Here is a 27144-nt window from a genome sequence, read left to right as displayed (position 1 = left end):
ATATGTGTGTGTGTATATATATATATATATATATATATATATATATATATATATATACACACACATATACATGCATTGGACTTTTTGACAAACTCAAAACGCAGCTTGTAATCAATGACAGACTGGAAATATTTGTACTCGGGTCAATGTCTTCAGTTTTTGGCATGAGTTAAAACAACTGCCTCTAGCACACAAAATCACAGACATTTCTTTCACTGCAGACATGCACAATGAAACACACATTTTCTGGAAATTACTTTCCAGCAATGGTGTGACAGATAAAAAGCATGATTACACACCAGACACATCACTGATGCTCCTTTGTCGCTCCGTACCATCACACTTACATCGCACAACTGCACACACACACACACACACACATCAGCCCTGCTAATGTAGCATGACCTCATGCATGTTTCCAAGAGACTGGACACACTGTGAGATGAAAAGGGCTGGGAAAGACGGAGACAGAGCAACACATTGGAAAATTGTTGACCAAATAAAATCCTCTCTGCCAGACTTGATCATTTCCATGGAATCAGCAGAATGAAGAATTAGCATATTTGCTTTGGATACTTCAAGTTGTTTTTACTAATATTATGCACTTTTACTTAAGTGACATTTTTAATGCCAGACTTTTACTAGACTTTGAGTGTTTTTTATATTGCAGGATTGTTTTACTTAAGGAAACGATCTTAACACCTCCTCCACCACTGCTTTTTCACCTACAGATGTGGAATTATTGTACATCCACTGTAAGTCTTTTACAACATGCTTTGGCAATGCTAAATTAATGGGTGGTAATGACAGAGTTATCTCTCTAATCTGTCTCCCACATCTACGTACACCCTTTACTCGTAGCAATGGAGTAGCAAATCTTGCCTCTGTAGGGTGCTATAGTTCTGCAGGGAGGCCTATTCAGGTCAAACTGCATCCAGGATAAATGCCCTTCGTGTCTGCTCTCTGACATGTTGAACAGATTTGATCTTCACTAATGCCACTCTGTTATCGGCCATCAGGATGTTCCAGCAGTTAGCTGCTGTTCTAGATGGATCACTTCCATTCAGGGAACTGACCTACTAATTTAAAAAAGTATGGGCCAGCTGAGACTGATGGACACATGATTGTAATCATTATGGTGCTGCACATTAATGTCTGTATTATGTGTGTGAGAAGAGCAAGGTGGTGTTTGCCAAACACGGATTAAAAATCTTTTTAGATAAGTGAGGACTATTGAGGAGCACTGTAATGCAGAATGAGGGAAAGTTTAATGTAATTTAAAACTTAATTGGGCTGAATTTAGGTACTCGGTTAATTAATTTTTAAACAACATTTTTAATATTTGAAATATGAAAATTAGTTTTTTTCTTTGTCTTCTATGATAATAAATGAAATACCTTAGAGTTTGGGACTGTTGAATGGACAAAGTAAATAATTTGACAACATCACTTTGGCAAATTGTGATTGAGAAAATGATCGGATAAATCAGATCAGATAAATTAATAGTGAAAATCATCATTAATTGCAGCCCTAGCTTTGAGCTATTTCAAGCATCACAAAGGCAAAGTTATGGAGATTCAGCCACCAGTTGTGCAGAATTTTTATTTAGAAAAATAAATAACAACACAAAACATTTTGTACAAAGAAAGAAAATCAACATGGAACCATCACTTTGTCAAACCATCACTTCATTAAAGCTAAATTTAAATTTGATATATGTATATATGTATGTATATATTTGTTTTGTTAGAATGCCAAAAGTTTAGCCTTAACAATTTAAAACATGTAATTCTTTACATTCATTAATGCTTACTGTGGGACAAATGAGCAACAGGGAGAATGTATCAACATTTGTTGTCTCATGAACTAAGATTTTCATTTCTTTCATTCTTTTCTTTTCATTGTATCATTCCTCATCTAACAAAAATCAAACAGCACGTGTCAGATTTAATTCAACATGTGAAAAGACCACTCGTTACAATCATAGTCAAAGATGAAGCAATCTTGGGAATATTAAACGGTATAGAAGTGGAGAAAAAGGGGTTTGAAAATGTGATGTTGAGGTATATATATATATATATATATATATATATATATATGTGTGTGTGTGTGTGTGTGTGTGTGTGTGTATATGTATATGTTAAAACACAGTTGGTGAAGTGGTTCTGTGCATCTGTCAATGATGAGTTCTCTGGTAACAATCCTGTAAACACACTCTTATAAGAGAAAAGTCATTTAGCAATCAGTGACCTGTATATCTATATTATAGAAAAGTATGGCATAAAGAGAATTGCAAAGTACAGTACTGAGTCTGTTTCTTCCATGCAGACAAACACACTCATCCTCACACTCATATTTACTCGTACTATGGCTTTGTGATGCATTTGTGACCAGATTTGTCTGATCTGTGGTCCTTCATGTCCACCAGGTATGGAAAAATCAACGCCAAAGGGTCAGAGGGGAAGAAACTGACTGTGCCCTCTCCTGTCCTGTTGCATATGTGCATTTGTGTATCTCACTACCCAGTTAAGAAGTAAAACACCTCATATTAAAGTTGCATTAAGTGTTTTTGACCAGTAGACAGCAGAAAGACAACCACAGGTTGCAATGGTGAAGCTGTAATGCGGCAGCATTGCATCTCAACATAAATGCCACCCCAACCCGCAGAAAACATTTCCACTAAATCTGAACTTTCATCAGATTTCCATGCAGTTTTTCAAATAATACACAAAAAATAAACAAAACAATAATAATCTTACACCTCTTACACGTATATATGGTCGGTCTGAATACATTTGACATATGGGAAGCACAGGTGGTAACAAACCTTACACATGTAGTGGAAACAGAGTAACATGAGCATCCCAGTAAAGTTCTCTGTCTAGCCTCCTGCTAAATGTACGTCCAGTATCCACTGAAAATTTAGCTCTGGCTTTGTCCACCAGCTCCTGGAGAAAAATGTCTGTCTTGCATTATGTATGTACAGTTAGCTTGTGCTAAAATTTTTTATAATAAGCAGCATAGTTTTCATTTCAGTTTTCAGAACTAAAACAACAAGCTTAAAGTGGCTTATATCTGCATAAAATTGCAAAGTAGGTATGTTGAGTCTCAGTGGGATCGATAGCGAGTCAATGTTAATAGATCCTGCTTAATGCATCTTTAATATCAGTATTCATAGTATATTATCACATTGTCAAGTATAGTAAAAAAAAAAAAAAAAAGAAGAAAAACACAAACATTAGTAAGTTGTGGAGTTGGCTATAGAGAATTGGCATGTTTTCAGAAAGCATGGGCCAATAAGGATCTACTGCACATCTGTCTATATCGCAAGTTATGCACGCATTAACATATGTAGCATTCAAAATATGGCTGTTGAACACTGTGCAAAAATAATTTCAGCATTGTTGATGTCTCCAGTTATAGTCATTAGCTTATGGTAATGCACCAAACTTGAGAAAAGAAAACCTCGCTTCAAACATTCAACTTCTGTATGGCAACATAAAGAAGACTTGTATTCAACAATAATCAGAAAAAATGCATTGTCATTTAAGACAAAACATATTTTGGTGTCTTCTACTCAAATATTAACACAAGAATCTGAACGAAGAACCAATATAAATCTAATCAGTACCCAACTGAAGACAGAACATTTCATATTGTGTTTTTAAGGCTGATTTGTAACCCATCTCCAACCTCAATGATATGTCAAAAAAAGTAAAACATATATATATATGTGCAAATACGCACACATTATTTAAATTTACTTTGTTGTGCAAAAAAATGAATATGAGCATGCTGTGGTTACTGTAACTAGCAAACAGCATGCTGGTACAGTCCCATGGAAACACACACACTCCCACACACACACACACACACACACACACACACACACACACACACACACGCACACGGTTACACTCCGTTGTTGCACTTGTGTCCAGTTTGTTCATGGTAATGCTGTTGTCTCCAGCCTGGTTATGTTGAGGGGATCCTTGGCAACTGGGCAGCAAGTTTTGGTCAATTTCAGGTTGCCATGGAAACTTGGGGGACTATGCATTAGAGAGGGGCTGGATATAGAAGTAACAATGACGGATGACGTCTTGTGCACAGTCCTTGGCTCTGACTCCTCCACCACATTGTCCAGCTGTGTAGGCAGAGGGAGGAGGACAGAGAGATGTTCAGGCATTCTGACTGAGACACGACATGTTTACTGTGACTAGGCGGCTCGATGTTTGTGTGTGAGAAAAGAGGTTAAGGGAGAGAATGAAGCTTTATCAAGTGCTGCTTGGAATCGATCAATACAACTCTCCTCCACTTAACCTGCCAGCACCAGACATGAAAGAGTCACAGCTGATCAAAGGCATTGATTTTTTTGGATTGATGAATGATTCTCCCACAGTGCCCTTGATAGAGTGAGACTGTATCACACGGTCGACCCCCTGAGATCAATAGGTCTCCGCTAGAGGAGCCAGGTACTCTAGCTGAGTAGATTTTTTTTTTTTTAAAGGATGATTCTGTTCTATTACAATGTCAGTCTTATTTTTGTATTTTTATCCAAAGTTTTCAGTCAAGATATAGTATGTTAATCAAAGAGCTTGCAAATTGGTGAGTTAACTCTTCCCCACTTCCTATATTTATGCTAAGCTAAACTAACAAGTGAATAAGTGTATTTCATTTTTAAAAATATAAATATGTTCCTTTGATGGTGCTAAAATCTGAGGTTGTGGGAGACACTGGTTTTCGCTGAACACTGAGGATTTATTACAGACATTTCAGGTGTACTTTTTAACTTTTACCATCACATAAAGCAGTTGAATCAGGATAAACTATTGTTTTTTTTATAATCTGTCTGAGTGCTTGTCCTTTTTTTCCATTGTTGGACTCGATGATGTCGTCACTTTCCCAGATCTCAGCACTCACTTTGGTGAGTGCAATGTTATCAGAACAGCAAAGACAAGGTAGTCAAAAGTACACAAATAAATATAATGATAATAAAAAAAGAGCCTGTAACTGTTCTTTAAAATGGACTTACTTTTACACATAAATGCAGTAAATTTGAGCATGTACAGAATTGTCACAATTCATGATTTAATCACATTTTTTCTGTCTTTTTTTCCTCTAAAGCAACAGAAATAAACATTAAACTGATAATGGGAAATTAATTGTTAATTTTTCTTGTACTTTTAAATTTTTTAACTAATTTCTAAACAAACTTTTTGCCTACAGTCTTAATAATATTTCTTTTTTAAAATAAGTCCTTTTTCCAAGAGGAGCTTATTTCAACTTGCATGATTCTCTGAACAATATTCTTTTCATTTCTGTAGAACAGTCAAATGGTAATTAATTGTCTGTGAGAAAAAAAAAAAATCAATAATCACTTCACTCTTTTGTATTGACAGTGGAAAATAGATCCAAGACAGACAGCACAATTGCATTGGTTTGAGAAATGTGGGGTTTGGGTGTAAAAGCAGGAGCAAAATCTATGTTTTTGATTCTCCACAAGATTTACTACTGATCAGAGCAGTAGGAAATTAATGAAACTGGAAAGAACAGAAAGCACAGATAGTACAGCTTTTCTCTATAAACAAATACCTTGAAAGCAATTAAGCTTCAGTGTAGACAAACACTGAATTAGCGTTTAATTCTGCACCTTAGGACTCCACTGTTGATCAAAATCAAACATTATATGACTGATCTAGACTACTCTGTATGCATTAACTGGATGTTCTTCTTGTTGAAACAACATACCAATACATCATAAAAAGAGATGAGATATGTAGATTTTGTGCAATAACAAGAAAGATCTGAAGAAAAAGAAACTTTGCTCATTAAAACTGAATAATTTGGTTTGTAGGCATAACAAGAAAATACCTCTTTTTGCGATGGTGACAGCAATACACTGCCATAAGATGTACTTTACTTTGAAAATAACATAACATCCTGCACTACACATACACTAAATGAATAAAAACATGTTTCTTTGTGGTACAAAGAGCTGAGAGGACAACAGCACATGGCTGTTCATTACAGGAAGGAGGCTCTACTATTTTCTGGACAACAATGGAGACAGACACTTAACATAAATCAAGCTTTTTCTAAGCAGACAATGGTTAGGAAAAATTCACTATCGGTTCATTTTTTCATGGGAAATGTTAAAAATAATAAAAGATGCCACATCTACATCACACAGCGAGAGGTAGATGATTGGTGGACTCACAGTAGCAGGCAGATGACTGGCTGGCTGCAGATTGATGTCCGACATGGAGATCTCTTCAGGCTCTGTCACGGTCTGGGCAGTACATACATAAACACAGCCAATGAGTGATGTAATCAAAAGACCTTTTGTGCTATTTGAGCCGGTACTTAAATATAGAGCAGCTTAAAATTGGGATTTGAACATGGACTTTTCAGATAAAGGAGCACCTGAAAAGTGTGTCATGTTGCTTCCTGCCATAGTTCTCAGCTTATGCCACACACAATCACATGAGCCAATAGCAAGAGCACAAGCATTAGCACTGAAAAGGGAGGCACCTAAAATGCAGTGGTTTTCTTTAAACCCAAAAAGCATTCTTAAAGGAAACATGTTTGATCGCTTTCCTGCTGCGAGCTGCTAGTTTAGCTTAGCATAAAATCTGGCCAAAGGCAGAGGCAGGCTAAAGGTCACTACATTTCCCCCCCCTGTTTCCAGTCTTTATGCTAAGCTAAGATAACTGGTAGCTGCCTATAGTTTTATAATTAGCGTACAGACATGGCGTATTCCTCAAAATGTCAAACTATTCCTTTAAGTCTTAAAGTATTCAAAGTACTTCAGACATACCCTCAATGTGCAAGGAGTTTCTGATAAGAAATAAAAATGTCACTATTCTAATAAAAATGACATAAAAGCAGTTAGACTAGGTGAACAAAAACGAAGAAAATATAATTACAAATCAAAAGGAGAAACTGGTCAGTAAAGAACATTTTCATGCATTTCTCTACATTTTACACCACTGGTTGAAAACAACATTGTTTGCAAGAGTATTAGTAGATACACAGGTAAAAGTGTGTATGTTATGCTCTGGAAGCAGTTGGAGGTCAGACACTCCTCGACAATCAGCCATCCTCAGCTGCCAACAAGTGCAGTATGTTGAAACGTGGGGCTGCATCATGCAGGCTGTGGATTAAGTCTGAAACTCCCAGATTATTGGATTAGTCTTTGGACCCTCTGTAATGGAGTCCTCAGTGAACCTGACTTGAATGGCACTGAGCTTGTATGTGTGTGTTTGCATATGTGTGTACATGTTGGTTATTTGTGTTTTTTCTGTGAACTAAGATGATTATAGTAGGACGGAAATGCTCCATATATTGAGATGCCCCACATAGAATGACCTGTCACTTTCCATTGGCCTGACAGCATGATGCTTAGAAAACATTCGCCATGAAGCACCATGCAGATAAAAAGTGCTTTACCGAGCCTCAATAGGTGTTACAATGCTTATTTCAATCAGTCACGTGACTCAAGGTGTGGATGGGTTTTACACTGCCTGAGAAAGGATTTCAGGACATGCTTAAAAAGGGACGGTTTGCTCAATGAAGCGAAGGTGTTAATACCTGACCCGAATGGCCACACTGGACGGTGGAGTGAAAAGCTGTGTGTGATAGAGAGGGGGAGGTGTAATATAGAGAACAGTACACATTTTCACTATGATGTACTTATTTGCAAACTTTCCGTGTTTCCTAAATATACCATAACCTGGTTTATGAATTAGAATCTTCATAGTCCATAAGAGCTAAACTGTGTTTTGCAAAACTTTGTTGACTGATGCCCCCATGTACCCAGATATTAGCAAAGAAACTCTGATGTAAAATGTTATCATGGCCATAAGTTCAAAACTCCAGCTTGTAAAATCTGAATTTTCAGGATGTGGAGCTGACTTTAGTGACCACTACTGTTACAACACAGAAAATACAAGGTGCCTGACAGCAATAAATGCTGATATCCTCCAGTATATCCAATTCAAGGACACTGAGAGGGGTGCAAACCACACAACATGAAGACTGTGGCAATTTTCACTTGAACTGGCATGTTTTTATTTATTTTACAGACTTTATGATAGCATAATTTTAACTTTGAGAGAATTTTTGTAGGTGCAGAGATCATTCAAAAGTTATACACATAAGGATTTTAAGTGAAAGCATTTAGCCTAATGTCAGGTGATTATCTTATTCCAGTCTAGGAGATGGTAGAGGCAATTAGAAAATCATGTAAAAGCCATGCTAGTCTGGAGGCTACTGTATTCTTTCTGGAACCTTAATTCAATAATAAAAATTTCAAATATGTAAACATAGACTCATCAAAAATATAAACGGGCAGTTTAGAGTTTGAACCAGACCCCAAAGCAACATTTCAAGTGATACTGAAACATGGGAATCACAAAATCATACATTTACAGGCTCAAAGCAACATGACGAGATCGGATTACACGCTAAAGAATCCGCCTCATATCCGCAAGGAGTCTGGATTTTAAGAGGGCTACAACTAGCATGACCTTATAGAGTTATAAGGTTGCCACGAAATACCGAACATAAACATGACGTCTATTGGCTTTAACAGAACTCCAAAACAACATGACATCACTCCCCAAATCTGGAAGGAGAGGATTAAAATCAGTTTTGACATAATGCCAAAACAGAAGCAAAGCCTCCCATCAAAAACATCACAAAACTAACGTGAGAAAGTTAAACTGAGTTAAACTGGATGACACTCTATCTCACCCTGATGACACCTATCGCATACTTACAGATGTAGGTACATAAAGATGATATGTATGACTTTCAGATTGCATACATTTGCAGTTTAATACACACCAGTGCATATTAAAGTAAGTAACATTATGTTGCTATAAGCCAAGTGTTGATACTCACTGTGATCTGAGAGAGGGGACATATGGCTGTGTCAGTTGGGTTGTGACCAACGGTTCTCTCAAACTCTCCTGTATTGTAACCTCTCACCTTTGACCTCTGGCTGGCATGGCGCACCTGTTTTACATCACTGGACAACTGTCGACAGACAGGCGTCCGAGACGAGTCCTCCTCTGTGTCTGAAAAGCAGGCCTGAGACAACACGATGACAAAATCACAGACACACAAGACTAAAATCAGCAACTCGTAACTCAGAGCATTTGTCATAGAAAGTGCAAGACAGAGACATACCATATTAGATATGAGATACACTCACTGATTCGCTCTCAGACAAGGAGGAGTTGCGGGGCTTGCTGTGGCTTTTGCTCTCTGATTGGCTGGTGAGGGTTGATCGGCGGGTGGATTGGAAACTGCTGCTGGAGAGACGGTCTCCTCCAGTGATGCACAGCAATACCCCAAGGTAGGGAATATACTTGCTTAGTGCCGACCTGAGAGAAAGAGATAAAGAGAAATATTGTAATATATAATTGAATAAATTCTAATATGATAGTGAAGCGCGAGGCCTCTTGACATCCCTGGGTGTTGAGCTGAATCAGACAAATTTCACCTTTTAATTAAGATTTTAAAAAGAGCAATCAAATTCTATAAATACATTACAGCCCCAGGTATTACATACCTCTGTGCTGCCTAGAGCTGGTTTATAGTTGTGCATTAAAGGGTTGTGGCATAACTCCTGAGCTAACACACTTAAATGCCATATACCCTGTAGACGAGAGTGCACCTACTCAAAAATGTAATTACATGTACTTTATATATACATGTACATTGTATTTATTGTACTGAGTCAGCGACACATCACTCTGCAGGGAGATTCATACTCTACTCTATTCTATTGTATTCTATGCTGGGGTTCTGGCAGCTACAGAGATACCATGTGGAGCTCATAAGAACTGTGATCGAGCTGCCTATATTTTCTCCTACAAGCTGAGACTGTTGATAGTGAACACAACGTGAAGCAAGTCGAAAAAAAAGGCTCAGTAATCTGCTGCCTGTCAGCAACACACATTTAGTATAGCCCTTTTCTACTTCACTTTTCAAAAGTGAGTGAAAGAAATATTTTGATTGCACGGCAATAGTCATCTCCTTCCCGCTCTCCTACCGTCACTTTATATCACAAAGTGAATGAACAAACTAAAATACAGTTACAATGTGGGCTATCATCAACATTGCTGCACATGGCTGGACACAATACAGCCTGATCACGCACAATACATCATCTAGTGTTGTAGTAGTGTCAATTAGCGAATGCATAGCTGAGTCCACAGTGAGACTGCCATAGCCCTTAGTGTTAAGAATAAATCTATGTTAACAGTGGACAGCCTCAGCAGGGTCCTCAGACAACGTGGGCTGGATTTATAACTGCCAGAGGGGCCTGGTTTTGTTGGCCCCATGGCTCTTGTGTGTGCGTGTTGTGTTTCTTAGCTTACCAGTGAGTGCATAGGTAGTGTAACAGTCAACCTGTGCTGATGAGGGAAATTTAAAACTATAATCATTTAGGCAATTAGCTAAAATCAGTTTCATACTTTGCCTTTGGAAAAGAAGCTGGTGATAAAATGTTTTGAGCTACATCAACCTACCAATATCATCATATGCGACAGGTTTTTGCAGAAGTACCTGTAGTCATTTCCCCGTACAGAGCTTGAGTGTGTAGTAAATATATGGCCCATAGCAAGTGAGGCAAAACTAAAAGACATTAATTGAAAATGGACTGTCACCTCAACCTATTGAGACTGGTGGACACAGTCAAACCTGGCAACACAGCAAAAGCGAGCCAAGCTCTATTACCAAGTAGAGAAAGTGCAATCCGAAGAATTCAATACAGACCGTAATAAAATTCAATATTTACTGGAAAGTGGAAATGCCATGGAAGCAGCAAAACATGTCAAAGCATGTAACAACCTCAGGGAAAACCCAAGTAAAAACACATAAAACTTTACCGAGCTACCTCAAAATCTGCCTGTTTTTGATTTTAAATCACTCACTGATACCATCACAATTGATTGTTTCATATTTACTTTAATTTTTCTTTATTGGTTAGTTTATTTTTCTCAATATCTCTTCCTAATATGCTATGTAGTTAAATAAAATAGCTGTATTGTGTACAACTTCTTAAAAGTTAAATTCAGCATTCATTTAATCTGCTGTTAATGAAACTCATCATTCGAGTGTGAATCCTACCTGTATTTCGGGTGTGTTATGGCATATATGATGGGGTTATAGATCGCAGATGCTTTGGCGATCACAGCAGGAACAGAATTCATATATGGAGTCAACAGTTCAGCGTACCTGAGAAAGACAAGAGGGGGGGTAGCACGGACAGATGTTGGCAAGAGGAAGAAAAATGAAAGAAGGAAATGAGACACATTCATGTGACAAGGGCAGTGGTGGGTGCGTTCCTTTGTAGAAGAATAGCGTAGAGACAAGAGTGAGATACACACTTAATGGCACATTCATGTTATTGTTTAAAAATCCCTTAAATGTGCACTTGAACTGAAAAAAGGGTATTTTTACTGACTTCATGTTGGAGTCGTAGGTATAATGTGCAATGAATAAAGTCACTTTTTTTTTAACAATCAACCTTTAAAAACAAACTTCCTTTTGCTCCATAATTAGCAACTAAGGAAATATATCACGTTTTTAAGGAAGCAATGATAATGTCTCATAAAAACTTTAAGGTCTGTAAAAGCAGTTTTGTACATTTTTACGTGTTGTTCCACTGAAATGACAAAACACATTTCTTATGTACCTATAGATAATTTTGGTTTATTTGCCAAAACAAATAGTGGATGTGAATGGGATTACAACTGCAGTGTTCAAAACATGCCGTTTTCATTTGAGCTACTTTCTATCAGATTAATTGCCCCTCTGAAATCTACAGTGAGGTCTGGATGATCCAGAATAATGGGGACAATAGGGATTTTTTGGAGACTTACAGGCAGCGGAAACAAGCTGTGAACACAACACTGATGTATTATCACCCCATGAAGCTGGTATGGTGAACATGTTAGCTAACAGTTGTCTCTTTAGACATCTAGCAGAGTTACATTAGCATTCATCTGGAGTTGTTTTTCTGGCCACCTGACGAATGTAAGCCCAATATTCACTTGCTTTTCGCTCCATTTTTGGTCACTACTACCAACTCCAGAGGGAAATATCTGGCTCTTTAGCACTATATTCACATAACAATAGCTGCTTGCTGCTGTTGTCTGCTGTTTGGTGCTAAGCAGAAAGTGTACTGTGAGTTTTTACAGCCTTTCACTCAAAACAGCTGCCAATGCAATAAAACTTATTACAATGCTCTGCAAAGCTGAGAGGAGCTGTAGATTCATGCAGTGTTATTATAGAAAGAGTAACTACGGCTGCTTTAACCGAGATTTGTTGTATGATTCTATATTTATGTGTTTGTTTGTTATAATATGGATTAGCTCTCCCAGAATCCTCATTGCTCCTACGAGACTTTTTAGCCAAATCAATCAACTGTACAACCATTTACTCTAAATGTTTCTGAATCAGGATTAATGTCCCACCTTCCAGGCAGCTTGTATTTTCAGTTGATGCCACTGTACCACTTCTTGAGATAATTTCAGGCAGTCCTACATTCAGACTGAACATGAAGTAAATGTTTATCTGTCTTTAGAATAAATAACCACTGGATTTTCTCCCCTTTATCTATAGCCTTGCTAAACCTGCTGCCACCACAACCCCTCAATGGTTGAAATGGAGTCACAGATGGATGACCTTTGGCCTGGGAAGCTTTGATAACATATTTAACTCTAAACTATTAGTGCTGCTGTATGTATTATATATACCAATTGCTCCCAAAATATAGTGTTTCACTGATTTTCAGTTCTTATAACGATGTTTTGACCAGACTCTTTAGCAGTCGTTGACAAAGCTCAGACACATACACACCTACCCAGCGAATGCAGTGAGGGCCGCACAGGAGTAAGGGGCCCATGAGATGACAAATAGCAGGATGACGATGAGTGCAATCTTGGCCATCTTCCATTCACTCCTAATCTTATGGAACCTCTTTGCAGAGTCTCTGGCTCCCTCAGAGTTGATCTTCGTTATAGCTCTGTCAAACACAGACACATTCTCTATAGTTATGAAACCCTATTTTTTTGCTTTGGTGTCAATGTAATTTGCAAGTTTAGATAAGATCTATTTTATTGTTCATTTCAGTTCATTTATTTTGATGGTTAAGTTAATCCTACGTTGTCAGTATTACAGACAGTATTAGCTTTCAGCGAGACATCAGTGAAAATCAATAGAAAACAGCCAGTGACATACTTAATCAACAAGACATCATCATCAACATACACAGCACCAACTCTGGCATCCATGTCTTCATCAATGCATTTAGTGTGTGTTGCATTGGTGAACAAGATCGAAACATGATTAAACATGATATGTGCCTGTACATGTACCAACCGCGTTGTGTGTCTGATGGCTCTGAAGATGCAGCAGTAGCTGAAAATAATGATGAAGAGAGGGATGAAGAAGACAAAGGTAAAGAGCAGCATGGTGTAGGAGCGGACAGAAGGGGTGAACGTCATGTAATCCCAGGAACAAGACGTCATCAGACCCTCTGGGACGTAGGCACCTATGGGAATACATACACACTTTAGTGGTTGCTTCTCACACCATGAAATCTGACAATTGCCAGTTTCTGCACAACGTCCTCCTTATTCCCTATCTGAAATGCCTTGAACACACCTTTCACAACACAACTTAAGGTGCTAATGTGTAGATGGAGTTTAATTTCACATTATACCTCAGGCTTTATTATGTTTGTCGATTGTAAATTCTACATACGATATACCTGTAGGTTGTATTGTTCTACTTATCTGATTTCGATCTCAATACGTCTAAATTTACCTGACTGCTCTACTAAGTTTTAACCAACTCACACAACAAGTCAAACTACTAAGATACTAAAGACATTCAATATCATCATCTATTTTTTTTGCTAAATGTTAAAATGAAGCATGACACATCTTGTGCCACTTGGTGACACTTGTAATGACATTTTTGACAAACTAGTCTGACAGTGAAAGACTTAGCTCTCTATAGCTGTGCTAGCTGTGCTACCATTGCATAAATCGCAGTGTATTCAATAGTTGTTGAGATATGTCACTAAACCAAAGTAATGGATCATCAGAACAACCAACATTGCTATACTTGCACCTACAGCTTATCAATTGACTAAGACTGTGTTGTAGAAACGTATACAAAGTTCTCTTACAGCCTATGTAACACTACCTGCCAAGCTCAGGTTTTAATAAATGACTATTGGACCTCAGAGGCACACGTGCAAAATCCATCAGAGAAAGCAGTTGGAGGTCTCTCTGGTTGTTTCCGCTGTGAAAACTAACACTTGTAATGTTTGTTATGCACACCACAAACCTTTTCTATATGGGACTGCATCCGTCATTTCACATAAAGTCCACAAGGAACAACACACACACACACACACACACACACACACACACAAAGAGACACTCCTGTGTCTTCATTTGTACACTAGAACACAACTAACCACACAAACACAACATATTTCTGAATATCAAATAACAGCAGACTTTGAAAAACAGTTTCTCTCCTATTCTGCAGACACGGAAGGAAGCCATAAGTCACCTTTATTACAGGTTGTGTTAAGTTGTTGTGGTGGTAGGGGCTCCAAACCCCAAGAGAATTTTTAGTGGAAAAGGAGTTGATGCAGGGTGGCAGAACTTTGACGGGGATACCAGGGTATGTGTCCTAAACTCGTGCAGGTTCTGTTTAAAACTGTCCGACTTTCTAAACTTGAGGCCCAATTTGTCTATTCTTTGAAAGTACTGTTGGAAGCAGACCCTCTTTCATTTAAGGTAAAAAAAAAAATGGTACAATTGGCTGTGCATAAATTTAAGTACTTTACAGAGTAAGAGTCTGTAAAATGTAGAAAACGTCCATGCAAAGAATACAATCACATTTGGTTGCAGTACTTGTATAGCCACTTGTGTATCTACTATTGTATTGTTATCTTGGGTTCATCTTTAAATGGGACTTGTGAAGTTCCTCAAGGCTTTGGACTTGGTCCTTTAATGTTCTCTGTTTACATGCTGTTACATTATATGCAGACACAACACTGATGAATTTTTATGCAGCTGATGCTCAGTTACACATTCTCTTGAATGTCTAAATTATATGCAATTAGGTGAATATGTGTGTGATAGTAATTTATCACAATTCCAAATACCTACTGTGTTTTGTTTTGCTCATTTGTCCTCTCATAATTTATGTCTTGTTTGGAAAGCAGTAAAGATGTCTTGATGTCTTGTTTTGAGAAGAACTAAGCTGTTTCCTGTTATTTTATTCCAAAAGTTAAGTATGCGCAGCATCTTGGCACATGACAGCACAGGTTACACTGGTAAAATGATTTAGTGTTAGGTCTAGGGGATTTAATGACCACCTGTCTGCCATGTGCCCTCTGACAGGCTTATATTAGTTATGACCCACCCTATTGAAGATCTACAGCCAATAAAAGTGATGAAGGTACAAGGTTTGACTGTGACAGCAGTTTGAGTTCAATGTGAGGGAGGAGTAGTGGAACAGAGTTATGCTAACCTAATAGACACTGACAGCAACATACAATCTTATTTCAGAAATCATACAACAAAAGGAAGAGAAAAGCCAATAGGACAGCATGACTTCACAACCATATAATCATTTACTCTTGGGTTGTTGTAGCATCAACTAGAGGATAAGCATGGAGCGACCTGTCTTCTGATAACTGATTTTGCATTAAATGTATTTGGCATGCTGACAAAAGGCATAATCTGATCTTTTTGACATAGTAATACAATGTTCAGCAGGAATTTGACATGCTGACACAAATAAAAGCAGTGTGAGAGATGTGCTAGGACAGAGTTCAACAAAATGAGTCCCACAGAGGAATCATGCTGATCAATAATGAGTCCACCCCCAGCTCTGTAAACGCAGTATTACTCACTCCAGCCGAAGAATGGGGGCAAGCTCCAACCCACTGAGTAGACCCAGGCACCAGCCACGATGTTCAAGGCTTTCCTGCGAGACATCACCCCCAGGGAGGCCAGAGGCCTGGTGATCACCACATACCGGTCCACCGCAATCACCATTAATGTCATCATACTGCAGATACCAAACAGTGCTCCACAGAAGGCATACAATTCACAACCTGGGGGGGGTAGTAGAGAGGAAGGAGAACATGTTACTGATATCTTGATAAAGATAAAGATAAAGCTGATTTTGTAGCTTTATAGAGCTTCATATTGAGTTTCATCTCAGTGTATATTTACTTGTATGCAACAGGCTACCGTAGTCACACAGAGATATCAGGAGTGTGTGACAACAGAGAGAAACATGTGTCTGTACAAGAGGTAAAGCTAATAATTGTTAACGGAAATAAAGACTGTGTTAATACTAAGCACTGTACTGTTTAGCTGTCTGGACCAAAACTTTGTTGTTTTGGTTCACTCTCACCACTCTCATGAGATTGTTTGGGATGAGATTGTTTATTTTCACTGAGAAATTCTTAAAAACCCAGCGTACAATACTTGCTCAGCACCAAACAGCAGACAGACATGGTCAACAAGTTAACAAATAACTGGTGGGCATAGGATGGAGTATTTAGCAGCTAAAGAGATATTTCCTTCAGGAGTTTGGTGGAGACCAAAAACAGAGCCAAAACAAGAGTAAATATTAGACTTACATTCACCTGAAGTCTGACTCCCAATGAATGATAATGCTACTTTATAACTGCTGGATGTATAAGCAACTGTTTGCTAACAAGCCGGCCATATCAATGTCCATATATTTCATAACTAAATTTTCATCCTATCTGCTTTGTGGTGTGATTTTCTGTGTTACAATCAGTGTGTTCCAAGAACACGTCTTACATACCACTGTATTATATATTCCACATTTACACAGCCTGTTCACACCTCTGAGTTATCAGCCAAGGTTGCTCAGAGACTTATTGAACATCTTCAAATTGTATTTCCCAGACACATACTTTTGTCATATTACAGTTGATCATACTCAGCATTTATTATAATTGTTGCTATAGCAACAAGTATTATAGTGTAATTTTAGGGAATAAGATGGGAAAAAGGGGAAAAACATGAGAGCTCACAGCATGAAGAAAGTAGGGAAGAGATAATGGGGGGAATTGGAAGGTAAATGAAGGAGAAATGAGGGAGATACAGGGGAGAGGAGCCTAAGGTGAAGGACAGATAAGGTGAGTAGCAGCATGATAAAAGACAGATAGATGGCTGATTGTAGAAAATGTTGGATGGTGGGGTGGGTACAGAAAGTGTGGCATGTACAAACAGCATACAGTATTAGTGTTTAAATATTTAACTAATATTGAGCAGGAGTGCCTCTGTAGCTTAATGGTTATAGCACATGCAATGTGGTCACACAATGCACAGTGGTGTCGGTTCAATTCCAATGTATGAAGAGATCTGATCCACCCCCCCCCCCCACACACACACACACACACACACACAGTGACAAAATACAAACTCAATCATCACGTTATCAGCTGATATCCCTTCAGGCGCAGTGTGTGTGATTACCACTGACCTGTCACACATCATATAGTCACAGCGCTAAGTCATTACATGAGAGCACAAGACAAAATCTGAAGTGTGTCGCCTGTATGAAGAAACTCAAACAAATACCACTCAGGAAATTTAATATGTATCACAATGCCTGTTAGTCCACCGTCTCCGCTGTCTGTGTGTGTTTGACAGCCCTGTTAAATCACTAAAACTAACGAAGTCCAGATTGGCTTCCAAGGAACAGCAGATGTTCTCCAGAGACGAACATTATTTAAAAGTCCTGAGGCATTTTGTCCAACAGAGAGGTTACCATTGTGGTCAAGTCAAGTTAACAAGTGTATGTAAAACATCAAAACATCTCAGAAATAGTCCTGCAATGAGTCATTAGGAACAAGTCTCTTAGGGAGCATTAATTAATAAATCAATGAATTTGTTTCCATACACTAGTTTTTATGTGCAGTTTCTATTTTGGCTAAAAAAAAACTGTGCTGAAGCTGATTTAAAAAAAGCTGAAAGTTTGGATTGGATTGTTTGTTTCAACCCAATAATTGTTGAGGTTGTTCCCTCTAGAACAAAGCCTTTGATCAACAGACTGACAGCTTATCCAACTTACCTACCGACATTCCCCTCCCTAGAGCCACCCTGCCACTATAAATCCCCATCATTGAAGAGCGCGTGAGGAATTTCTATGAATTCTAATAAAACGGGAAAGATAAATACAAATAAAAGGCAAGGCACAATTGGTGATTTCAGTGTACACCTCAATCTCTCTCATTATCTACATCTCTCTCTGTCTCTGTCTTTTCAATAGGATTCGCAGAAGGAAAAAAATAACAAATGGGTGAGAGTCCTCTTGCAGTAACCACCATTGAGACTCCAGATCTGACAGCGATTCTTCATCAAGGTCAGGACAACTCCTGAAGGAAAACACAGTGCTCCGACTATCAGTGTTTGATCAGCGGAGTGTGGAGCCTCTTTTACCACCTCTCTATCTATGTTCCCAGTAGGTTGCATGCTGATGTATTATACGAACCCCCCCTCCAAATGCAGACATGTAAAACGCACTACCGACATGCATTCTTGCTTGCTCTTTGTGATCGATGGAATTTGGATTCTGCAGACTAAGCGTTTGATGCTGCTTTTTACATTCTAGCAGAAAAGTGTGATAAAGGATGGCAGGTGTGTGTGTGTATGCATGCATGTGTGTGTGGTCTGTGTGTGTGTGTGTGTGTGTGTGTGTGAGTACAGAATTTTAATTGAATTGTAGGTCACATTCAAAAGGGTAGAGAAACCATACAGGACCCTATGGAATTTAAAGTGCGCGTTCATAAATTTTAATTGCGAGTGTGTGAGCCTGTCTGCATTATGTAAAAGCATGCAGATACCACCATCAGTCTGTATTTTGGTTGTTGTTGAATTTTGGCATCTGTGCTGCATTTTTAAATGTAATTCAAGTGTAAAATCTTATTTAGTAAAGGTGAAATGTTAATTGTGTGTTACCTTTTTTTCCAAAGATCCATCGCTTGTGCATGCTGGTGATGAAGAAGATGGGTGTCTGAGTAAGACACATGAGGAAGTCTGTGACTGCCAGGTTAATTATGAAAATGTTGGATGGTGTCCGCAAGCTCTGGCTCCTGCACACACACACACACATACACACAGAGCTGTTGAAACATTGTCAATAACATTGGACAATAAATAAATCATGCACCTCATTATCACATATGTTATTATCATAGATAATAATAAAAGGTGCAGAACAAGCTTATTGACAGAAGGTGATGTGAAACCCGATGCCTAAGTGAAAAAAAGTACCTGCAGAAAGCATACATGACCAGGAAGTTTCCCAGCATGCCTGTGATGCCCACAGCCAGGATGACAACACCAATGGTGTAGTGAGCATGGTCTGGGACGTCTACCGTTGGAAATGGGTGGCTTGGAACCATGGAAGCCTAGTGATAGGAAAACAGGAATGGATCAATGATGATTAATAATAATTTGCGATATCAAAATCATGAAATCAAATCATGATTTCACTGCAGAAGGATATTAGATAGCTAGGAGCCTGAATGGCACTAAACGATTCACAGGCCTGGGGAAGTATGGAGGATAATTTTACCCACAATTAAAAGTAAAATATAAAATTAAATAAGAAATAAATAATTACCGTCTTAGTACTCATGACAATAATCAGGCCATAATTCAAATAAATAAAAAGAACAACATCCTTTTTACATTATAACAAAATATTTTTGATGTTAATATGACATTGCTGGATGCCAAATTATTCAATTCTTACAAGAAACATGTCTGTAATAACAACATATCATTATTTTGCAACAACAAAACGTTCTTGTTATTTCATGAAATCTGCATAGCTCATTGACACAAAGTTTCCTCATTATAACATGATAAGTTAGTATGTTGTTATAAAAACTTCCATAAGGGGTTTAGAAGATTGAGAGATTGTAGCCGACACTGGCTAGAACAAACCAGCAATGAAATATGATAGAAGTTTTATTCAATGTGTGGAACTGTACTTGATTAATGGTTTAGTGGGTACTTATTCACTTAAGTATGTTAGTAACTGTACAATAAATCCCTGGGCTGACAGAAAATCCCCTTAGTCTGGAGCCCAGTACAGTACACAAATACACTTCTTTCAAATTATAATGATCTTTAGAATAATAATCAGGGTACAAGGGTAAAATATGAATTGGAGGGGTACTACATGTTTTAAAACATTAGGTGACTTTATTTGACCTACAGTGTATATGTGCCCTCTCTGAGCAACCCATCTTATTTCAAGAGCTGAGAGAAAATGAAAGCATCTATCCACGATTCATCCTCCAGTATTGAAGACATTGACCTCTATGGGCCTTTGTCAGCGACAAAGAACATCTGCGATGCCTCTGGCACAGCTTACATTAGTTTACTGCCAATTACACTATCTGTAAATGACAGGGTGTGAAAAGACACATTTACACAAATAAAATGACTCATCATGAGCAGAGAGAAACTATAAACTATAAAGGAAGACATAGTTAGGTAATAGATAGATAGAAGATGCAACACCACAATAAAAAAATACTACATAGTGCTACTTTGCACTTTGCACACAGTAAAAAAACATGATTGTCAACCTCAGAATATATATACTGTCTAATAAAATAGAGGATATCGGGACCTTTTAAGGAAAACAGGCCAGCTAACCATTCCTTCTGTGTTTCTGTTTTCTTCTCTTTTTGTCACCTTCTGAATTCAACAAGCAAAAATTTGACTCAACTGTTGAACTTTACACCTGAGACCTTGTATTTCCAGCACACATACAATGGTGAACAATGTACTAATATCTAACTAAAAGTAGCTATGTCACCCTTTAGAAATACTCTTGTTACAAATAAAAGTCCTGCATTCAAATTTACTAAAAGTAAATATGTATTAGCACCAAAATATACGTAAAAGTATACATATTAAAAGTGAAAGTACTCACACAGAATGGCCCAGAATCATTCAAATCAAAAAACACAACGCTGTTTTTCATAACTGGACTTTTTGTCAATATGTTGTTTTCACTTCACTTCAGCATTTTGTGTCTGAGAAGCTGCTCCAACTCAGAGCACACAGCTCCACCTGAGAATACATTTCAGATGTCATGACAAGCTCCTGTGCATTAACTCTTTCCCTTTGTCTTTCGCTGTTTTTCTATCAAGCAGATGGACGCACACAAAAACACACACCAGGACCACTTCCACTAAGCTGAATCTTAGCCGCCCCAGTGTTCAACTTAAACGCACACATTTCCTTTCATTAATCCCGACTGGCATATTTAAGTACGTGTGTGTGTGTGTGCGTGTGTGTGTGTCTTTGTCTGTATTTGTGTGAGACTGCTTATATGCATGTGCTTGAGCGTCCAACATCTGTTTCAGCAGTCCTACTTATCTGCAGAGTCACAAGCTCCTGTTACTGAAAAGAGGACATTTGAATGGCATAGTGAAAAGTGATGGAGTGGTTGAATGAAAAGGTCATGGGGAAGTGAAAGAGGGGACAAGTGCAGTGAGGGAAGGTGAAATGCAGATGTGGTGTGTGTGTGTGTGTGTGTGTGTGTGTGTGTGTGTGTGTGTGTGTGTGTGTGTGTGGAATGTAAACAAACGTAGCTCCTGTCTGACGCTGTCATCGTGATGTGGTGGATCACACTCAAGGTCTCCCTCCCTGCCTGCTTCATTTCCTCCTCAGCCCGGTTTCTCCTTTTCACATCGCTGCCACTCTCCCTGCTGGATCTCTTTTTCATCATTCCCAGTTCTTATTAATTCCCGCGTTCACGTCTGTTCCTCTGTTTGCTAAATCTCACTATCGCTCCTTTCCATCCTCTTGCTTTCTCTCAAAGCTGCAGTGGCTCAGGGTCTGATTAATGCCGATCACATAGGTGATGAAGAAGGAGAGGCACAGTGCGTGCAGCATAGCGTAGACTTCTCCTCTGTGGTATGTTTGTGTGGGACTTAGAGATGGACATGGAAATATATCTCTCTATACCCCCCATCTTTGAGTTAGTACTAAAACCAAGTTGCCAGAGTTTCTGCTCCCCGCTGATGAATTTCCTTCATCAGTGGAGAACAAATGATATAAATGGAAATGGTATCATGACAAAGACAAACAAACTGAGAGAGAAAGAAAACGAAGATTAAGGGTAGAAAAGAGAGTCGAAGAATTAAACAGCAATGGTTGGAAACAAGTCTGAGTTTAAATGCACACACGTGAACGTGAATACAAACAAAGTTGTGTGCTGAACATGTGTTTGAACGCTGACAACACAGATGAATTTGTGTGCAAACACAATGTAGAAAAGCTACAACGCTCCGGAACAGCCAAGACTAATTTAATAAATGTGGCTGACGGGCTTCAGTGATACTATTATCATGCTCACAATCAGTGCAATGGTTCATGTACAGTAAAGAAATGTATTTTCATTAGAAACAGGCCTGCAGTCACTCAGGCATCACATTACAACAGAGAGCCAAGGAACAATGTGGCTTGGTGATGGAGCCGTAACAGTAAATGAAGAGCTTCACTTGTATATAACTACTATAGGCTATAGGTGATCAGTCAGTAGTGCAGTATGGGCACTGAGGATTCTAGATTCTGATTGGCTGATGGGTATCTAGTACTTTCTAGTCAGCAGACAGTTTAACCACACACCTCCGACAAAGTCATTCCATAAATCTTATCAGGTATTTCTTTGCTTTTGTGCCATCCATTCCTTACTGATTATTATCTCTCGGTAGAAGCATATGATAATGATTTATAATTACAGTGTTCTACATGATTCTGCTGTCTAACATAACATTGTATAAAATACATTGTCGTTAAAAATGATGCGTTTTATTTCACGTGAATAAAGAGTTTTGTCTGATGTAAATGCAGAGCAATGGAACACAGTTAACTGCGCTGAAAAGTATTATGTGATTCTGGATATATTTCCCAAATGCTGATGAAAGTAAATATTGGTTATATGTAGATATTCTTCTTTATATCACAGCGTTGATTTGCACCATACTGTGCAGCTCTAAGATAAACACTGATGGAATGTAAATACTGCTCTTACAAGAATTAAAACTAATTGCTTATTAGGATATAGGCTAATCTTTGGCTCACAGCCGACAAATGAAAGCCTCAAGGTCTTACAAATTAATTCAGTATTTGATTAACTTAATTTTTATCATGTCGTATCCTACTGAATGCTAATGTTAGAATTTTTTTTTTTTAATGCTCCACTAACTGCACAACTAACTATCACAGTGAATCTGCCGCACGTCACAAGCAAGTTCTTAATCAGTATGTCAGCAGATAAATGGTTATTTGCAACTTCAGGGGCAAACTAATTAGTTTTTCCCAGCTAATGCTTGAAATCAACTACAGATCAGAAGACATGGTCACAAAGGACCACACACACACACTGACTGCCACTGTCTCTTTTTAGAATCCACATACCCGGTATATCTATGCATGCATACACATCGACATTTTTGAAATGATCTGGAGATTGAAGATTCGATAGATGATTAAGAGAGAAAAAGTAAAGAGGAGGAAGAGGTAGAAGCAACAGAGGGCTCTGGAGAGAAAAGTTTTCAAGGAGTTTTTAAATGAAAACCACACTTATAGCTGAGCAGAAGATCCCATCTGTCTCAGCAGAAGCTGGCCTCAGGCTCTCCTCCAGTATCAGCTTTCTCAGCACTCCCACCATGAAGGCCAGACAACAAAAGCTACAGAGACTGAAGCCTGCAGGTCTGAACTTCAAAGTCCAAACTGATCCATTCACACTTGTTGAACTACATTTACCATAGCCGTGCAGCCATGTGTTTCTCAGTATGATGTTAAAACAGCTGTTTCTTCCCCAAGTCAGAGTCAGTGCCTGAGCTCCCGGCGAGAAGCTAAAGCGTGGACTTTTTCTTTTTATGCTCCATATTTTACGTGCTGTACAGAGGTGGATACACCATTGTGTTGGTCTACACATGTGTATAAAAGAATTTCCTGAAGGCCATGTGTAAACTAATCCCACTCGCAGGCACACAGACAGAGAGAGATGTAGTCTGACTAATCCATGAGACTTGAACACATTCTTCCCGCTAGTGACCAGAAGCCTCAGAGTTTCCTGGAGTGAAAATGTGTCAGTGAGACAGCAGAGGGGACGTGAGTGATATAAGAGGTGGCATCATTACACACCTTTAAATTTTAAAGTAAAGGATGTAACTTACAAACATGTAGCAAGTACACAATGCAGATTTTAGGTTTTTATGCTGCCAGAATTCCCTCTTGTCAGAAAATAAAGATGTGAGCTGAATTTAACCTGCAGCCTGCATGTTGTAAAAAAGGATTTGGACATAAATTGGTCTAATAGTTCTCTTGGGGTCCAGGGATCCCCATGGGGTCCCTGAGGAGGTTCTAGGATTCCCAAGAAAAAAACATAGGGAACAATTGCGCGTTATCATTTTATCATTGAAGTTAGAGAGATAACAGAATATATAAGAATGGTTATTCTAGTCATTGGTTTCACATTCTTCACTGTTAATCTGCTTGTCAACAGTATAAACAGTGTGGAATATCTAAATCTTATCAGAAAGGGATCCCACATCTTATCAAATCTGAGTCTGCAGCCTAATGTGTATCAGTTTGAGCGATTCTTGACACCAACAAAGTTGAGAATCACTATACTATTGTGCCTATAAAGCATTATTAGGGCACAAATTGAGATCAAATGCGTCTAGACAAACAATGTTTAGTGTAACACCAGGTCACAAAAGCCACAACTGTGCAGACACAAGCAGCAGTGTAACAAAACAATTTTTTTGGGGAAAAAAAAGTAATGCGAACTTCACCCACAGAGGTGTCATCTAATTACAACCATTTTCTACAACAGTGCCAGCTGAAGAAACGCTCAAAATTTACGCTGCACTCACTCCTTCATTCAGGTCCTGTGCTGAATGAACGGAGCGCAGAAGCGCGGGAGAGAGAGGATGGTGTGATTCATTCATTCAACGCCTCTCTCACTCACGCCTCCCTCATACCCTTTGCCTCAAATTCTATGAATGATCAGGTGGAGGCGTGAAAACAACAAAAAGATGTGAACCTGACAGTTTCTGTGCCAGATGTGGTGAGCTGGTATTCAGCTGCTCTGGGTCGGATCTCACCGCGGTTACGCATCCGTGCGGCGCACAGAAGCTCTCCAGTCACACCGCGGGGTGTTTCCTCAAGCTGCCAAAAAACAAAACACACGCACACACACATACACACATACAAACACGTAGGTGCAGGACACTTACAGCTGTAGCGACTGGAGACAGCTCCATGAGCCGGTGAGGACTGATGGAGCTGATGTTCCAGGGTTCCCGGGCGGTAGGATCCGGCGTGGGGATCCCCGATCCAATCAGCAGCCTTGAATCCATTCCCGGTCCACAGCTGGTAGTGGAAAGCGGATGTGTGTGTGAGAGAGAGAAGTGGACCTGAGAGGAGTAGAGTCGAGATGAGGTGGTCTATGAGTCCAAGTGGCCCGTCATCATCGCCGCCCTGCTGAATCTCACTCTGACAGGGCTAGTGGTGGCACAGGGGCTGTGGAGGGGTGGGAAATAGGTGCGCTCTCTCTCTCCCTCTCTCCCTCTCTCTCTCTCTCCCTCTCTGAGTGTGTCAGTAGGCCTGTGCCTTCTTCGAAGAATCAATGGGGCTGTTTCTCCTCTCGTCAGTACCGATCCTCTCCCTTACCTTTAAATTTTCAGTTTCTCTGTGCGCTCTGTTCTGCTACCAGACAAGCAAGGACTAAAAAATAATAAACCTTATCATGTGAAGAAGGATCAAAACAATCTGTCCCGGACAGGATCCCACTTGGCTTGTGCTTTCTTCTTTGTCCTCTTTGGAATCGGCAGAGAACCCAGTTTTCAGCTTGCAGAGGTCTTATATTGCTCACCCCTTCTGCATTTACGCAATAACACATAAAATCTATATTTACTGTATTGCAGTGACGTGGCTCAGACAATGGGAGCTTGTGTCATTATTGAATTTGGCTTTTGAGTGCCTGATGCACAATAAGGAAGGATAGAAGAAGTGATAAGGCCCTAGGTGATGTATGGATTAAAAGTTATTTATCTTTTTTGTATTGTTTTTATACAATATTGTATCAAAATAATACAATATTGGGCATAGCTGCTTTAAATCTAGAAGCTGAGAGATTACTGCTGTCAAAACATTTTTGACAAATTTTGATGCGTTAAAAAAACAAATGTAATTAATGCAGCTGTGTTTTGTTTGCTTCCAGGGTCGTGGACCAATCGTCTCAGCATCCGCTGCTCTTAATACAAACACCACGCTTCATTTCCCCAATGTCTGTGAGTGTATTTCTGACATGGTAATCATGGCATAAAGAAGTAACTGATTACGTTCGCTGCCTCTGCTGTTCCACCTGCATCTTGTTCAAATTTAACTACAGTTTTAATCTGTTATTTTCCAGCTTTATTGCTAAAACAGAGTATCAAACTAACTAACTAAAGGTTTTTTAGTCACAATCACAGCTGTGCCTCCAGTTTCTCCTTGTGTTTTCGGGGTCTCCTGTCTGTTTCTGTGTTGCTCCGTTTATTCAGCCCACAGGTGAAACCGGTTTCCTCGGGTCACTGTGGAAAAGAGACAGTAGATGGAACTGCAGCTCTTCAGATCTTACAGAGGTTTGTCTCAGTCTGTCTTTACATGCCATATACTGTGGAGGTGTTTGTGTTTTTAGTGCATATGAAAAATAAAATCATTAAATCATTAGAATATAGGCCCTAATAAAGATATTTCTCTAGTTCCTTCTGTTCGTGAGTTAGAAGAAAATATGTTAATGTAAGCACAGCTTCATGCTAATATGTATTTAGCACTGACACAGGATAGGATCACATACACAGCATTGAAAAAGACTGTAGAGAGAGAGACCTGTAGCAGGAACATGTTTGTTCGGTAGTCTAAGAGCTCCTAGGTGAACAATAACACATCCAAGATCACATTTGGCCGTGAGTGCTCTACTGTGTGGATGGGGAAAACAGTAGAAAGGCTGAATGATATATTGGGAATAATGGCC

At 38.9% G+C, this 27144-nt stretch overlaps 1 pseudogene; it reads right to left on the bottom strand.

Annotated features, from left to right (window-relative positions):
- Positions 1 to 3780: 3780 nt before the first annotated feature.
- LOC139219607 (melanopsin-like) lies at positions 3781 to 25599 on the bottom strand (annotated as a pseudogene).
- Positions 25600 to 27144: the final 1545 nt, after the last annotated feature.

Source organism: Pempheris klunzingeri, chromosome 20 (genome assembly GCF_042242105.1).
Source record: "Pempheris klunzingeri isolate RE-2024b chromosome 20, fPemKlu1.hap1, whole genome shotgun sequence".
NCBI lineage: Eukaryota > Metazoa > Chordata > Actinopteri > Acropomatiformes > Pempheridae > Pempheris > Pempheris klunzingeri.
Note: the sequence above shows the minus strand (reverse complement) of the source record. Positions and strands in the feature narration are given on the sequence as shown.